We start from the raw sequence: 18,393 nt of genomic DNA, 5'->3' as shown, positions 1-18,393 counted from the left end.
TGAAATTGGTGGTCCTCCAAGCAATATGGGATCTAAAAGTGTTAAATCCTTTCATAAATAAACCTTGATTCAGACTGGAATGTCTTGGCTTGATCTGAAAGGTGATATTATAGGAGACATATAGCCGCTGACTGCCTTAAAGATAATTATCTGCACATTCCAGTCTTCGTCTGCCATCAGCAGGGCCTGCCTTGTGATGAAGTCAATGCTCTTTTCCTTACATACGAGAATATTACATTTAAATGGACCTCAGACCCCAGGATATTTATGAATCACATTCAACCAGTGAACTATAAATACAAAAGAAATCTCTTAATAGTGGCAAATGTTATTTTTCCAGCCTTCTAGATTTTCATGCTTACATGTCTTAGCAACTTGGGGTTATTTCTAATTGGACCATGTCCTACTATCTTTGAGTTGTGAGATCAGTATTTGTGATTTGTGTTTAAAAATCTTTTTAAGCCTGGCTGGTGTCACTTAGTGGTTGAGGGTCGACCTAGGAACCAAGAGGTCACCGGTTCGATTCCTGATCAAGGTACATGCCCCAGTTTCTGGCTCAGTCCTCAGTGGGGGGCGTGCAGGAGGCAGCCAATTGATGATGTTTACCTCTCATTGATGTTTCTATCTCTCTATCCCTCTCCTTCTCTTTCTAAAAATCAATAAAGGGAATTTTTTTTTTAAATTTAGCTTTAAAAAATTATAATTATTTTTATACCTGTTGTGTATTAGACTTACCTGCATCACCGAGATATGTGCATGTGAGCTTTTGGATAAAGTTGTGAAATGAATTCTGTTCATGTGGTTAATTTCCTCAGGATAGAAAGAGTGAGAGAACGAGTGAGAGGGAATTAAGAGCAAGTTCCTTGCTGGACTGTGAATGCCATGAGTGTGGGCACTGACTGAATTCCGCATACCTGGCATAGTGCTACAGTACATTTTGTTGAATTTATGAATGAATTTATAGAGAGCTGTGAATGCTAACTACCCCACCTTTGATCCTTACAATAGATGCTAGGAAGTATGCTAGTGGTCATCAGAGACTGGAGCCTTACAGCCTGGGTTCAAATCCCAGCTCTGCCACTTACTAGTTGTATGACTGTGGGCAAATTACTTAACCTCTCTGTGCCTCAGTTTCCCCATCTATAAAATGGGAATGATAACTCAAAAGAGTGTTGTAAGAAATAAATGGGATTATAAACAATTATTCACACACAAATCAATGTCTGGCACAGAGTAAATGCCATATAATTGTTAATTCGTATTAATATTTATTATTTAATTAGTATGTATTGATATTAGAGCTTAGTAAAACCTTACAATATCACCTTGTCTCTCATTTCAAGTGGGAATAGAAACAAATATTTTATGTGTCCACATATAGGTATATACATTGTTTTTTTAATTTTATATTTAACTTGTAGACTAGCTACTGATTCAACATAAAAATTGAGAATTTAAAGAGAAAAAAATTAGAATACATAGTGCATATGTGCATAAGAGAGAGGTTTTCCATAATCAGATGGATGAAATTTCTCAAACATATGAAGTCTTCTCAATATAAATATTATTCATACAAATAATTATAATTGGCTAAATTAATTCCACAACATTTGGGTGCAAAAACAGAATCTTTTATATTTTCTAAGTCAAATCAAATGTTAGATCACACACCCCCTCCACATCAGCCATGCTTGGCAGAAAACCAAATCTCAGACATTGTGGGGGGCGGGGGGTCTTTCTCTCTCTCGCAGGGTTCTTACAAGAACCCAAGGCGTATTCACCCAGAGTGCTTGAGGTAAGACCTCTGGCCTTTGGTCCAGGTGGCTACCTCTGGGATGCTTGGCTGTTAACACAGAGTTGCCAATACACTTCTAAGCCCTGGCCCTCAGCACTGGGTCCCTGGCTCCTTGTCTTCTCACTCTCTGGGGGGCTACTGGCAGTGGGATGTAGGCCCCTGCCATCCGTGACATCCACCACCCCTTCAGCCACCAGGTACATCCAAATCTCATAAGTCCAGCCATTCCCCACATATCCAAACTCAATCTGACAATTTGATTCCTCAGACCAAAATTCCAGGTTTTTGGGATCAAAGTCCATTTACTTCTCTTCCCTGTCAAGAAGAGAACAAAACTCCCCAGGACTCAAATCTTGGGCCACCCTCCAGAGCAGGAGAGGGAGCCCTAGTCCTTAGCCTTTCTCGCATCCATGGCCAAAGAATGTTCCCACTTGGGTTGTCCTGCCATGTAATTTTGGCAGCACTGTGAAAGCAACACAGACCAAAACACAGATGTGACAGCCAGGAGGGAGGGCGGCTTGACGGAGTAGCTGGGGTCGAGGTGCTGGATCAGAGCGGTAACCTGGCCTGGCTGCATCCTGCAGTTTCTCGCTATTTGACTTCGGGCCTGTTTAGCCGTTCTGTGCCTGGTGTGGACGGGTAGGACCTGCCTCATTCCATGAAAGAATCCTGCCCAGTAAACACTTGGAGTGCGGGTGAATTTCCCGCCAAAATATAAGATGGCTCTGTCTTTTGGTTTTGTTCCATCCACCAAAAGGGTGGATTACAAACAAATATTTGGTAATACGCAGTTACAATCGGCCCGAGTTTACACGTTTCCCGCACTCCACCGCAAATCTATATGAACCGAGTTAAAGATGGCTCCCGCGGAGTACGCGCAATTCACGCGAGCCGACTTAACTCGTTTCCCGCAATCCAAGTGTAAATAGACCGGAGTCCGGCCCAAGGCAGACATTCAGAGAAGGTGGTTGTTATCATTTGAGCTGCTGCTTCCTTGAGGGATCTAGTCTTCTCTGAAGGCCTCCAGTTCCCTCTGCCTCACACAGTCAGCTTGTCCTCGGTGGCTGGTCAGGGTGGCCCTTGGACAGACTTTGGCTCCTTTCCTTCCTGACCCTCCTGATGGTGAGCTAGAGTCACATCCCCCGCAGACTAGAGCCCAGCAGCTGCATGTGGGGTCCCCAGTGAGGAAATGTCTGTGGCACCCCGAGTGGTGCAGAAAGGGCTGGTAGGGAGCTTAGAGCTCATCTAATTCAGTTCACTTCACAGGAGGGAAACTGAGACCCAGGGAGGGAGAGAGTGGCTTGGTAGGCTTGTGTTCCTCTGGCATTTCAAAGCCTTCCTGGTCCTGTCAGCATTCCTAGACCTACCTGTCCCCCCAGCCTGAGCCTCGCCCTGAAAGCCGTCTCCAAAGGTTTATTGTCTCTCGGCCTTCTGCTCCTCACCCTCTCCCTTTCAGTCCCTGAGCAATCATCTTCTTTCCCACCATGTCCTGGCCTTTCCTGCCCCCACCACCTTGGCCCATCCAGTTTCTTTGCTAGAATGTTCTCCCCACCATCCCTGCTTGACAAAATCCTACCTGCCCTTTAAAATAGGAGGTCAAAACTGGTAGCCAGTGATCCAAACGTGGCCCACAAATATATTTGGTGAATTCAGGTAGGTTTTTCTTTTTAATGGAGGCATCATTTAAAAATAAATCAGACTTCACAGGAAAAGTTCAGATGGTTTTTTTTCTTTTGATAAGAGGATCTGGCCATGTGGAACCTGCACGTTGCCTGGTAGAAATAGTGGGAAGTAAGGAGCACTTTCCCTGCCTGGCCAGTCTCACTCCTTGATGACCTCTTCGTCCTGCCAGTGTTTGCAACCCCTATTTGAAGACATTGTTTCAGTGCAATCCCTCTGAGAAGCGTGGTCCCCCTGTCTGTGAGGATCATCTCCTCCTTGTTTATGCCTCTAACACTCGGCTTCTGCCTCTTCTGTAGCAGAGAAGGAATTCTGTTCTGCTTCTTGTTGGTTTTAGTGAATAATACTTATCACCTATCAAGTGCTTACTAAGGGCAGGGCACAGGGCTGAGTGTTTCATAGACAGTTTAATCTCCAGGCCTCACTACGACCCTGTGTGAAGTGCATTATTATCTCCAGTCAACAAATCAGAAGCCCAGAGAGTGTAAGTGGCTACCTCAAGGTCACACAGCTGGTAAGTAGCAGAGAAGGAATTCGAGCCACCAGCTACCTAGCCTCAGAGCCTGTGTTTCCTCCCATTTTATTCTTTCCCCTCACATGGAAAGCTATGAGATGGGCAGGCATGCCTCTCACTTTCTTACATTCAATGCTTCCAGGACACACACTATATCAGAGGCACAGGACTCTGGTCCATGTTCTGCAGTTGAACAATTCAGTGATGTTGCAATTGTTGGTGACAGTGCCCTGAGCACCCACGACATGCCTGGTTTGTGCTGCACATTTGCCTGCAGGTTGCAACCTCACGCAACCCCCACAGCTGCCCCATGTGGCAGGGCATGTAGTCTCCGTGTGCAGTGGAGGGATCGGAGGCTCAGTGAGTTAGGTACCTTGGCCAAAGACACACAGCAGCAAGCAGCCAGGGTTTGAACCTGGATCCCCTGGACTGCGCCCTACCCACTACCAGCTCTCTCATGTTTCAAACCCCTGTTCTCATATTAAAGCCCATTAATACACCAGCAGGCAAAGCCCCCCTGTTTGTTTCTCCGCAGCTGTACAGGGAATAGGACAGGTACTTCAGCCAGTAGTTCTTATGCAAACACCTTCTGAGTGGCCGCTTTGTGCAGGTATTGGTCCAGGCCAGGGTGCCAAGATTGCAAGGCAAGGTCCATGTCCTCAGAAACCTTACCATCAAGGTGGGGATGGGGCGGCAAGGTCTCTATCAATGTAGGGTCCTTTCTGGGCCATCTCTGTGGAGAGGGCAGGAGTCTCCCGTGGATGGTCTGGCTGCAGCAGGTTCAGACCCAGCCTGATCCCCCTGTTGCAGGAGCAGAAAAGAGCCAGCGTATCCTGGGCATACATTGGTGTCCTTTCCCCAAACGCAGATGTATTTGTGAATTTATGGTCTTTTCTGGGCTGAATGATCATAGTTCCTTTGCTTGCAAAGATAACTCCCCTATGAGACAGTGCTCGCTCTTCCTTTCCACAGAGAGGCAGGTCTATGATGCTTGAGCTTGAATGGCATGTGAACCAGTAATCCTCAGACTTGAACTTGCATCCAAGTGCATCTGAAGGGTTGTTAAACCAGAGCTCACTGGGCCGGACCCCCCCCCCCCCCGCCCCCGCTCCCCTGAGTTTCTGATCCAATAAGCAGAGGCCTGGGGGCAGGAGAGAGGATGCTGAGAACATGCATTCCAGCAAATTCTGAAGGTGCTGCTGGTGGTTGGGGGACCCTCTTTGAGAACCACTGGTGTGAGCATGGGGTGTTATTGTTTTGGCTGATTCTAGTTATGAGTTAGGTGAGTATTTACTAAGTGTCAGCCATGTGCCAGGCCCCGGCTGGGCATTACAGATAACTGGGTGGGTGCATTAGACATGGAGCAAAGAGCCTAGAGAGGGAAATGAGAAGAGAATACAAAGAAATTGTTTGGTAATTTAAAACTGTGGTACATGCTACGAAGGAAACGCACTTGGAGCCGAGATGAGGCATACCAGCGACGGGTGGCAGGCAGGCAGGCATCTGCTTTAAGAGGTTTCGAGGGACCTTTTGGAGGTGGCAGCATTTATGCTGAGGCCTGACAGGTGAGAAGATGCTTGTTGCTTAAAGGGCTGGGAGGGGGCTGAGAACACGGCAAGGTAAAGGAGGAAGATCCTATGAGGCCCAGGGAAGGACCAGAGAGGCATGGGATGTAGTCGAGGAGGCAGACAGGGGCTGGGTAATACCGGGCTCCTGTTGGCTGTGGAAAGGAGTTGGGCTTTTATGTGCAAGGCAATAGGAACCATACTGCCTCTTTTAAAACTATTTTGATTTTGTATTTTGTAAGTCAGTGCTTATAGGTGTGGAAATACCTTAGTCGGCTCAATTGTAGGGTTTTGCCTCCTTCCACCCGTAGTACAAAAAACAGGCAATACAAATTCACCCCCAGTTATCATTGAGAGTAGGAGCATTTGAGGGGGCCCTGGAGGGAGAGGGCAGAAAGGATGCTGTGTACACACACACACCAAATGCAGCTTCAAGTGCTGAGTAACAAGGCTGGTGATCCGCCTCCTCATTTTCACAGTAGGTCACTGGAGCTGCTTTTGTTAGAGACGTGCACCTGGGTAGAGATGCTCCCTACATGCTCACCTTTGCCTTTGAATAGGCCAGCACGTTGCCAACGTTAGATATGGAGCATGTTCCCTGTGTCTGTCCTCCCCCCACCCCCACCCCAATTCTCTCTCTTCCCTGCAGGGTGGGGCTGTGTGCGCTCAGTTTATCTGAAGGCACATTCAATCTTAGCAGAATGACTGCAAACCCAGACTGAGTCACACATCGAACAGAAACTTGTACTATTAGAAACTTGTACTAAAGGGCAACCATTCCCTGCCACTGCCTCCACTCGGCTCCTTTCTCCTCGGCGCTTTCTTTCTCTCTGACTCTGAGCAGAGGACACCCAGGTCCACTGTCCCTGTCCACACCTAGGTGATCACAGTGTCACGTTCACGTGGTCACCTCGTTCAACACTGTGTCCCCTCGATGTTCTTTTTCTCCCCTGCAGGGTGGGGCGAGTTATACTCTTTAGAATCATTCCGATGAGAATATGTCCGTGATGGTTTCTACAGCGTTGGGAATTCCTGTCTGTTTTCGGTCACATCTGCTAGAGTTGTACAAGGAAGATCTCTGGACATTAACTTTGTCACAAAAAGGGGTAGAATGAGGTTGGCAAGGGAAGAAACAATTTTATTGTAATAAAGGCAGGATTGTTCAGAGCGGAGAGGAGAGCTTTCTTACTGTTTGGTATGCAGATGAAGTTGGGTTTGGAAGTCACACCAGTGAATATTGTGTTCCTTCAGCACCGCGGCTGTGCTTTTGCTTAGAGGGCATCTTTGTTTCGCTGAGCTTGTGCAGGAAAATCAGCGACGGGTTCGGCATTGCTTCCTTTAACCTGCAGGTACTCCAGCCATTAAAATATGTTTTGAGTATCTACTTTGGAACCGTAAAGAAATGATTTTGGACAAGGGCAACCATTCCATGCCACTGCCTCCACTCGGCTCCTTTCTCCTCAGCGCTTACTTGCATCGGCACCTAATTTGTTACCGTCTATTAGAACATTTCCCTGTCGCCTCTGAAACCGTCTCAAAGGCAAGGCTTTTAGAACCTGGATTTTTTAAACACAAAACAGGATTATGAATTAATCTCAGGCAGGGAAGTCCCGGGGCCGGGGGTGGTTGGAGGGAAGGAGGGAGAAGGTAACCTGACAAGTAAGACTCCACGCCTGGCAAGCCCCTGTCGGGGTCGCCCTCTGTTCCTGCCGGTGACCCAGTGGACGAAAGAGTGGATGTGTGTGTGAGTCTAGGCATGACTTCTCCAAAGATCAACATTTGTACACACTGGAGTCACCTTTTATACATAGTGCTACTGACATTAACCAGAGGAGTGGGCCTGACAGCCCCGGCCTTGAAGCCAGCGCGAGAGTGGCCGGGCTATGTGCGCTCGGTTTATCTGAAGGGATTCAGCACATTACACAGCCTAATTGTTTTCCGTCCAAAAGGAACTATTGCCCAGATAGAGGCGCCTCTAAGGTTACTGAGTGGGACCCATCAGAATGGGGTATTCATCTCCATATAAGTATGGTGGTTAGTTATTTTAAACATCAAGCCTGCCTCTCCTGTTGACGTTTGGCTCCCATGATTTCCTGATAGCCGGTTATAACAGTATTAATTCTTGAAGAAAAGAGTGGAGAAATAATGAGAAATATTTTTAAACAAAGCGATTTAAAGATTTGAGAAGTCATAAAGGGAGAAAAAATCCCAACTGAGGAAATCAGATCTTTAAGTGAATATTTGGCGTTAAAGCCAGGAATCTAATGTTTTCACTGATGTTTGTCTTGAGACTATTTGAATATGAGGGTTATGTTTGATTCAGGGTTCTGCTTAATCACTTTATTTGGGACTAGACTGCCATCTCATATTGGTAATGAAATATATAGCTGAAAAGAGCTACTAGGATAAAAAGTAATTTACTCACCTTAGCTGGTGTTGCTAAGTGGTTAGAGCGTTGGTCCCTGTATTGAAGGGCCTCGGGTTCAATTCCTGGTCAAGGGCACAGTCCTGGGTTGTTGGTTGATCCCCTGCTCTGGTTGGGGCACGTGCCAGAGGCAACCAGTCAGTGTGTCTCTCACATATATATGTTTCTCTCTCTCCCCCCTCCCTCCCTTCAACTCTCTATAAAAATCAATGGAAAAAACATCCTCAGATGGGGATTAAGCACAGCAACAAAAAAGTCACTTACTTTCAAAAGGGTTCGGAGGCATAAATTGGAGAAAATGTCCCTGGGGGAAAACATGGACATGCACTTCCAAATCATGATACACGTATTTGGGGAAGCCTGGGGTTTAATGTGTGAGAGTATAATTTATGCCATCCGACAGAGTACCTTTCATCACAATGGAGGGGTTTTGAAGAACAAAGTGTCACACATTAAGATAAGAGTAGCTTTTGTCTCTGCTCAGATGAACAGTCAGTGCTCCCATGAGTCAGGGTAATCAGGGGAAAAAACAAAAGTTGCTGCTCTTAAGTATGCAAATTATGCTCCGCAGGATTTGTGCCTTAGCTGTTTTTATAGGAGTGACTGGATTTGACCCTTGCCATCTGCCCACTCTGTTCCTGGTGTGTATGTGTGTGTGTGTGTGGTGGCGGGGAGGGACAATCTCAGGTGCAGAGGCAGGTGAGAAGCAGAGTAACTGGTCCTGGGAACCCAGTGCCATAACCCCGTTCTCATCAGCTCAGCGGGCTGTTCCCTGGAGCAGGAGGAGGATGCTGAGCAGCACACGGATGCCTTAGATGGGAAGAGAGGCAGAACTGGAATTGAGCAGACTACTGCTGTGACTGGGCCATACTTATTCCTTGGGAGGCTGGAAGGAAATCAGGGAGTCACCCTCTATTCAGCCGGAAGGTGCATCCAGGTTCTGTCCGTCCGCCTTGCCTCTGAGGTCTCATACTCGTCGCCAGTTGCTTTGTGTTTAGGGAGGACTGGGTGGAAGTCTTTGTTCTGAGTCTTCTCTGTATGAAGTGATTTTCCCAAGGTTCACCAATTAAGCATTGTTTTTTCCGTGTTGCAGTCCTTCTGCCAGGAGGGAGCCAGGTCACTGTGGGGGGTGCTGTGCCCTGGGGAGGCATTTTGGGAGGATTTCCTTCTGCAGAAGCCACAGGGTCAACAAAAAGCCCCTATAAAGTGTTTTAAATACAGGGGACATTGAAGAAGAAGAGCTCATTCTGGCACTTGGTGCCTGGTTTTTGCTTTTTGCCCACTGAGGCGCTAACCACGCCAGCAGTCTGAGGGGTGTATTTAGTTTGAGGATAATGAAGCTTTACTATGATTTTGTACTTATCTGGATTATCATTCTAAGGAAACCAGTACCTGCTGGTGGCCTTTAAGGGTTAGTGATGATACACTAGTATCTGTCATTGAACATGGTGCTTAAAAATGTCTCATTGTTTGTGTGTGCAATAGTTTGTTTTTTAAAAAAGAGGACCACAATTATGGCATTTTTATCACTTTACTTTTTTATCACTAATTAGGATATCACAGACTGATTTAATAGCCATTGATTTGAATGCTGACGATATTACGTGGGTATGTAGGTGTCCTGGGGAATGGAAGGCATGTACGGCCTGAACATTCTCCGCTGAAATCCTCCTACCTGTGACGTTTTGGGGAGGATTCTTCCCGCAGAGGATGTGAATGGCCTCATTGACCGTATGTGAGCATCTGCCTTCTTCTCCCCCAGCATTTGCCCTGTCTTTTCTTTTCCCTGCAGAAGTATATGCCTAATATATGTGTATGTACTTTTTGTGAATTAAAACGTTTATTTTTAGATCATTGTAGCTTTATGTGCAGTTTTAAGAAAAGAGAGAGATCTTAACCCAGTTTCTCCCAGTGGTAACATCTTGGAAAACTACAGTAAGTATCACAACCAGGATGTTGACGTCAATAAGGTCAAGCTACAGAACATTTCATCACCCCAGGGATCCCTCATGTTACCTTTTTTTTTCCAACTGCACCCAACCCCTCCCCCATGCCCATCCCTTACCCCTGGCAACCATTAATCTGTCCTTTATTTCTACAATTTTGTCATTTCAAGAACATTATATACTAGTAAATGGAATCCTATAGGATGCAACCTTTATGGGTTGGCTTTTTTCCAGTTAGCATAACTCACTGATGATCCCTCCAAATTGTGTGTATCAATACTTCCTTCCTTTTGATTGCTGAGTAGTGTTCCATGGTATGGATGTACCGCAGTTTAACTTTCCACCAGTTAAAGGACATCAGGTTGTTCCCACTGTTTTTCTTTTACTAATAAAGATGTTATGAACATTCATGTACAGGTTTTTGCATGAACATAAGTTTTTACTTCTCTGAGATGAATGATAAGAAGTGTGCAGTGCTGTTTTATATGGCAGTTGTATGCTGAGTTTTACAAGAAACTCCCAAGTTGTTTTCCAGAGCAGTTGGACCAGCAATGTAAGAGGGACCCAGTTTTTCTGAATCTTCACCAGCATTCATTATTGTCACTACTTTAAAAAAATGTTTTTATTGATTTTTTTAGAGAGAGAGGAAGGGAGAGGGAAAGAGAGAGAGAGAAACATCAATGTGAGGGAAAGACATCAATTGATTGCCTTTCATATGGCACCCTGACTGGGGATTTAACCTGCAACCTGGGCATGTGCCCTGACCAGGAATTGAACTGGCAACCCTTCGGTGCATGGGACATCGCTCAACCAACTAAGCCACATTGGCCAGGACATTTGTTACTACTTTTATTTTAGCCACTCAGATAAGTATGTTTTTAATTTTGGTTTTCCCATGGTAATTGTTAATATATAGAAATGCAATTGATATTTGTTATGTTGCTCTTGTACCTTGCAACTTTGCTGAATACATTTACTATTCCTGGGCTTTTCTGTGTAAATTCTTTAGTGTTCTCTACATAGATAATTATGTCATCTGCAAAGAAGAGCAGTTTTATGATTTCCTTTCCAATTTTTATGCTTTTTGTTTATTCTTCTTGCCTTATTGTAGTGACTAGAACTCTAAGCACTGCTGAGTAAGAGGGTGAGAGCAGGTCTCCTTTCCTTGCTCCTGATCTTAGAGGAGAAGCTTTCAGTCTTTCACCACTGGTATCTGTAGATTTTTTTTGCAATTGCTCTTTATCAAGTTAAGAAAGTTCCCTGATATTTGGCATATACATTCTGAAACACAATTTTATATCTTTAAAGCAAAAGGGAACTAAACAGCGGAGAGTATTTTGTCATGTTCATTTTGTTTTATGTGAGCTCCAGGTGAGAATGCAGTCTGCCAATATCTTGATTTCAATCTTGTGAGATCCTAGTCATATTGTGCTTCCTGCCTAGTCTTTCGACCTTCAGAACCATGAGCTGCCAAGTTTGTGGTAATGTGTTACATAGTAATAGAAAATAATAGAAAATAGAAAAGTCAACTAAGATAGCTTGGAACATTGCTGGAATCAAAGCACATAGTGAATTTTCTACTCCAGTGACTCAAATGGGACTCAAGGTTCATTCACTAAATATGTTCATTCATGCATTTGTGGGTGCTGGCTATATGTTAGATATTGTACTCAGGAGTGGGGACACTAGAAGAATGAGCCAATGTCTTTCCTTGCTGTTGAGGGAATCATGCTCCAGAGTTTCTCACCAGATTCTCTCAGTGAAGCCCCCTCTAACAATTGTTTCATTATATTTGAACCCAACAATCAGACTCACAGTTCTTGGGTAAATACCTTACCTTTCCAAGCTTGACTTATCCATCAATTAAATGCCCTGTTTCTTTGGGAATATGTGAGGGTCAAATGGGATCTAGGAAACCATATTAATGAAATCAGAGGTAATGATTATCGTTCCCCAGTATAGCTCCTTCTCTTCTTTTCTCCCTCTGGGCACCCCTCCCACTATTATCTATGGACCAGCTACTGTGTGTTTGAGATGCCGGGCTCAGTGTGAAGACACAAAGATGTATTAGACTACATATATTCCAGCCCCAAGATGGCACCAGGGAGGCCACTCACTACTACTTAAGAAGAGAACTGTGATACAAGGATCCTGAAGGACTCAGGAAAGGGATTGGAACCAGGCTTGATTTGGGCTGATTAAAATTTGTCACCATCAACAGGTATCTTCTGCTTAGTCAAAGAGGCCTCCTTCTGTCATGCTTCAGAACGGATCTTTCCACTGCAAAAACTTAGGTCTATTTGACAACTCCACCCTGATTTGTTGAATGGGAATGAATAGACCTTACTAATAGAGGTGGCCCAGTGCAGAGACAAATGGTTTTGATTTTCTAGGGCCTGACAACTTATTTTGTGTGCTGCAGAAACAAAATGATAACAACAATAAAATCAGGAAATGCTGAACAGGCACAAAACAAAACAAAACAAAACAAACAACAAACCACAAGTAAACAACCATGCTAAACTCCCCAAACCCATAGGAATGTTAGTAGGGAGCAAGGTGAAATGAGCCACATTCAAGCACGTGGTGGGCAGGGTGGAGGTGGCAGGAGTGACTGTTGACAGCTCTGGAGTCACTAACACTCCAGCACTCCCTGGTGAACCCAGATTATAATCAGCATAAATCTAAGTGACTGTCAGGGGCAAAGCAGCCATGCCTGAAAGTGTAGCCTGAATTGAGGTCATTTTGGCTGAGGGTAGCTGCCCCATAACTGCCACCAGGGGGCCCCGTCCTGCTCTCAGTTCTGCTTTATTACCATTGGCCTTGGGAAGCTATGGTCCACCAGCAACTAATTTTTTTCATGGGAGGTGAAGTACTTTCTATGCAGATGTTCCTTAGTTGCAATTTTTTAAAAATTTACTTTTTTTTAAACATTGATAATTCATGTTTGCAGCAATAAGTACCAAGAAGAATATAATAGATTACCTGAAATCTGTAAGCCTAGAAACAAACCTGCCATAAATATTTTGGCGCATTTCCTTCTCGTCTTTCTTTCTATGAATATGCATTTAAAAGCTCACACATAGTTGCATTGTATTGTATTTACTATCTACTTATCTGCTTTTCTCATTGCGGATTTCCTGAACATCTTTCCTTTACATTAAATCTTTCTACTTAGTGTTTAATGTCTGACCAACATAATAACTGGATGTCTGTGATTTAGTATCCAATTTCCTTGAAACATTTACACACGCGTGCGCGTACACACACACACACACACACACACACATATGTACATATACACATACCCAATTTTATCCTGATTTTTATAAGAAATAAATATAAATTATAATGAACATGTTTATTATATCCTAAGAATAAATTCCTCTGGGTACATCCCTTATTATGTTAATATAATTAATTCCTAAAGTGGAATTACATAGTCAAATAGTAATTCATGAATTTATTCAGTATAATTAATAAATTATACTGAATTTCATGTTTATCTCATATGTTCAAAAAAACGTATAATTTCTACAAAGAGTGAAATGATTTCTAAACATCACCATTGGACAATGAAGTGGTAAAACTTTGATGTTCTGGCTCTTTCTAATACAGTAATTACTAGACACGTGGCTATTTACATTTAAATTCTAGTTCATTAAAATTAAAATTGAATTAAATTGAAGATTCCATTCCTCATTTGCATAGTCACATCTCCAGTGTTCTGCAGCCATGGGTAGTTAGTGGCATGGGTATTGACAGGCCCGACGAGAATCCCCCCATCATTGCAGGAAGTTCTGTGGGACAACACGGCTCTCATATCTTCATGGGTTCCTGCACGACTGTGTCTGGAATTTAGCTAACACTAAAATATGAACACACATTTTGCATGTGATTAATTTGGTTTGTTATAAATAGATTTTGTAGTAAAAATTTCACCATTCCATTGAAGATGAAAAATATTGTGTCATTCTGAAAATGTAAGAAAATGTAACCCTCTGTCCTGCTTGCTTACCCTCTAACAGGCTGAAAACGAAACACCAGTGTTTGAACTAACATCACTGTTGGTAATGATTGCAGGTTCCTGTGCGCTTACCATGTGCCCAGCTCATACATAACTATTGTAACTGTTGTCACTTCACAAGGATGTTAGGAGGTACAGTTATTTACCACGTTTTACAGGAAGAAACCGATGTACATAGAGCACAAGTATCTTTCCCAGGATCACAGAGCCAGCACGCTGGTTCCTGCTTGGACTTAAGCCCTCTGGCTTCAGAGTCCACATCCTTAACCAACCACTCCCTCAACTGCTTTTCAAGAATGTTCGAGACTCTGTTAGAGAAAAGACCAGCTCTTTGCTGTGCTGCAGACTGTGCACCCATAAACAGAGTACCTCCCAGCCGCTCATGAAGTACCTACGCCAAAGGGACACAGAAGCACGCCCCGCACAGCCCTTTCCCCAGGGAGGTGCCACAGCGCCGCCCTGAATGAGTGCCCCAGGCTTCCTGCAGACACCTTTCCTCTGCGGCTCAACACTGTCCATCCAACCACATCTGTGACATCAGATGCACGTATTTTGCACATCTCTCCTCCACCCGTTTTTTATTATGGTGTGAAGTTTCCTTCATGAGCCTGGGGAGAGAAGGGGGGAAGGGGGAATTGAAAATATAGTCAGAATCTACGAGCTTGAGCTCGAACACTTGATGCGGTATTTGTTTGCAGCTGAAGGATCAGAGGTGACACAGCTAAGCAAAGCTCCTGGATGCGTAAGCTTCAGTGAGAACACAAAGCCCAAACACAGTCTTGAGGGTGGCAGTCAGGTCCTGACAGAAAGCAGCCTGGGGATTTTCACTTTCAACCTTTTCCAAAAGGTGTCACTCTAAGGCAGCCATGGGGAGGTGGGGAGGAGGCGGAGATAGATGTCAGATAAGAGTAATTGGAAAAATAAGATTAGTGGTCCCTGTTTTAACAGATCCTCTGCCCACAGCCGATGTCTGAGAAGTTGTTGCTGTCGAGGAGGGAGGGTCTTGGCGTTTACCTTCACCTTCTGATCTCGGGGTGACCTTCTCAGTGTCCAGAGCCGAAATGAACCAAATCCCAGCTGTTCCCACAGGACCAATTCCCATTCCAGTTTTGCTGTGACCCGGGACGCGGGGATCTCATTGGCTCTGTGCAAACTGACTGCCATCCTCTTGAATGGAGCAAAGACAAAGCCAGGAGGGATGGTGGTGGTGAGGCCCGGAGAGCCCATCTATTTTTAAAATTAAGCTTTAAAAGCTGTGTAAAGAGCCCAAATTATTAAGACAAAATAGATACTAACTCAATACTGACGTATAATTCAAGAAAAATAAATTTGTTTTATCAAAATATTTGAAGATCAGCTCTTGCCAAGCACGCCTCCGAAAAGCACTGGCCATTGCCACGTGTCGGGAAGAGACACACAGAACCCAGAGCGTGGCTCTTGGCAGATAACCGAGAGAGAAGCTGGTTTTCAAATATTTAGTTAAACAACACAAATGTATGTGTAAGTTTAAGTCGACACATGTTAATGATTTCAGGTCTTAAACAGGTTTTTTATTTTATTGTTTTAAGGCTCCGCTGCTCACTTTAAAAGTCCCGACAGTTTCTGCAGAGCTGGCTATAAGCACAAGGCTCCTTAAAAATTCACTTGATGGCTTCATTATTCTGAGAGGGTACAGAGCTATGCATTATTCAAACACAACGGGGTAGTCCTGGTAACTTAGCCATTTTATAAGAGACTTTTTATGATTTGCCACATAGAATGACTAATCAAAGCAGAAATGACATATAGTTATTTAAAGGTTTGCTTTTTTTTTTCTTTTTAGTTGGTGAAATTAGACACCTCGCTTGAAGAAACCTTTAATTATTATGTTCTATAACCAATATATTTTAAAATGTAACCCCAGCTTTATAGATGTAGGATTAGAATACTAGTCTTGCCATATCTGGGGATCTTTTAGGAAATTATTATTATTATGAAATTATTTTAAATGGAATATCTTACATATATAGAAGACTTCTGAGGTTGCTGTGAATTCTGTTTTCATCGAGGTTGGTGTTTTAGGAATTAAACAGCCATTCTAAAAAAAAAAAAAATTTCCCCACTCAGGAAATACTGTCTGTTGAATTACCCAGAGATGTGCCTCTAAAAGAAGCAAATGCTGTGTCAAATGGACACAAATGGGTTGCTTTCCTGCTGGGTTCCTCCAAAGCGTCTGTTGGCTCATAATCATTGGGATTCTCCAGCAGCAGGTCCCTGTGAACCGATCCCCCGCCCCCATGGGGGTCCCCAGCAGGTGTGTCTCACCCGCCCTCCACCTCCCTTCAGCAGGCCACTCCGCGTGCCTCCTTCAGGGGGGCTAGCCATGGGCCTAGGGCAGGGTTGGCTCCTGTTTTACTCGTGCTCATCACTCAGTACTTTAATGAATTTTTAAACCACAGCTGTGATTAAATTGTTGTTTGATTTAAGCTTGCCTGCCAAACCAGGCAGCTTCTGAGGACAGGTCTGTCACTGTGCGGGCGGAGTGCCTGGCACACAGGGTACGCCCTCCGAGGCAGGGGTGAGGGGAGGAAGGAGTGCTCATCTCCTGGGCCCTGTGGAGACGCTGTGGAAAGTAGAGCAGGATGAAGAGCTACTTGCTTCTACTCCAGCTTAACCTGGAACTTTGTTATTGTGCCAACCTGCAACTTGCAGGTTCCTGCGGGTCCTTGGCAGCTGCTGGGGCGGCAATGGGCGTAAGTCCTGAGGAGCTGAGTCACTGGGCCTCCTTATCACCATAGAAAAGAGAAGGTACTTGAGGCAAACAGAGAGGATGGCAAGGGGACCACTGATTTATAGGGTAGGAAAGTCTCAAGTTCGAGCTTACACTTCATCCATCATTGCATTAAGTGGGTCAAAGGAGGGTGTTTCAGAGTCACGATTTTGCATTCCGCTTCCTGCCCTTCCACGGGTATTACTGAGTGTGGACACTGGTGCTGTGGAGGTACTTACGGGTCTTCCAGAGAAGATACAGACATGGTCCGTGCCCACCAGGGGATTGCAATCTAGTTGTAGCAATTAAGCACACACATGGAATAGTTGAGCAGAAGTGGGAAGTGGATTTGATTAGATGGTTGAAAGTCAGGTGCAGACAGGAAGAACTGAAGGCACTCAGGTTGGGTAGAGGTCGCCTGGTTATCAACCATTCTAGGGACGATGGTCACTGTCATGCACTGGGCACTTCCGGGGTGTCCTGCAGAGAGGGCTGGGTACTTTATGTATATTATCTCCCTGTAGGCTTTTACCAATCCCGTATATGGCTCTGTTCCCTCCCCACTTTAGAGAGGTCAGTAATATCCAGGGTTCCCAGACTTGGCTGCACTTTGCAGTAACATCAGAATCATCAGTATCTTTAGTAAAATACGGGTGCCTAACTCCCACTCTCATGAATTTTTATTTCATTGGTAGAGGTGTGACCATAGCATGAGGATTTTGCAAAGCTTTCCAATGGATTCTAATGTGCAACAACATTTGGGAAGCACTGGCTTAGGGTTGGCTTAAGGCCACAGAGATTCTCTTGGTGGAGCCAGTACTTGACCCAGGTCTGTCTACTTTCAGAACTCTCACCTCTTCTAATCACCGCACCCAGCGAAACGGGCTGGGCTCCATGACAGAGCCTTCACCGATGCGGTTAGCACAGGGGTGTGTTTGCATGTGTTTGTGGTTGGTTTAGGGTAGGTGACAGCAAGCACAAAATCCTGAATTCAGTCGTAAGCAAACATAACCTGGGGTGAATACTTACCAGACACTGTATTAATAAAAGCTGACACCAGGTACTAGCCACCAAGTATAAGGCATTGTTCTCAGGGGGTCACACATGTCAACCCACTGAATCTTCCCCAAATCCCTTTGAACTAAGTTCTGCTCTTGCACTTTACAAGCCCCACTGAGGGTGACCCTGCTACTAAGTAGTGCAATAATCCCTGAGTTTTGTCTGTGACCACTGTGCTAGGCTGCCTCTTCTTTTAAAAAGGTATTGTTTTCATATTTTCCAGGCTTGGCACTAAGGGCTTTGCATACATGGCTTCTGCTTCATTTAACTCTTGCATTTACTAGTACTTGTTATGTGAAGTGCTGTTGTTTTAGACGAGGAAACTGAGACAATTGATAAATGTGAAAGCAATGTCTTTGGTTTCAGGATCAGGGTAGTGCTGGCTTGTGGAATGAGTTGGGAAACTTTCCCTCCTCTTCAAGTTTTTGGAATAGTTTCAGAGGAATAGGTATTAATTCTTCATGTGTGTTTGGTAGAATTCACCTGTGAAGCCATCTGGTCCTAATTTTTTGCGGGGGGGGAGGAGGGAGTTTTTTGATTACTGATTCAATTTTGTTACTAGTAATTGGTCTGTTCAGATTTTCAGTTTCTTCCTGATTAAGTCTTGGAAGATTATATGTTTCTAGAAATCTG

General features: G+C 44.4%; 1 protein-coding gene across 5 annotated transcripts in view; it reads left to right on the top strand.

Moving 5' to 3' along the window:
- The window catches only part of ERC2 (ELKS/RAB6-interacting/CAST family member 2), an 882,521-nt gene that overhangs the window by 509,413 nt on the left and 354,715 nt on the right, over nt 1-18,393 (top strand). The gene's annotated exons all lie outside the window — the stretch shown is intronic.

The sequence above is a fragment of the Myotis yumanensis genome, unplaced genomic scaffold (genome assembly GCF_028538775.1).
Source record: "Myotis yumanensis isolate MYYU_CA2020_CCGP unplaced genomic scaffold, mMyoYum1.0.hap1 SCAF_14, whole genome shotgun sequence".
Classification (NCBI taxonomy): domain Eukaryota; kingdom Metazoa; phylum Chordata; class Mammalia; order Chiroptera; family Vespertilionidae; genus Myotis; species Myotis yumanensis.
The sequence above is the reverse complement of the archived record's forward strand: the minus strand, read 5'-3'. Positions and strand labels throughout refer to the sequence as shown.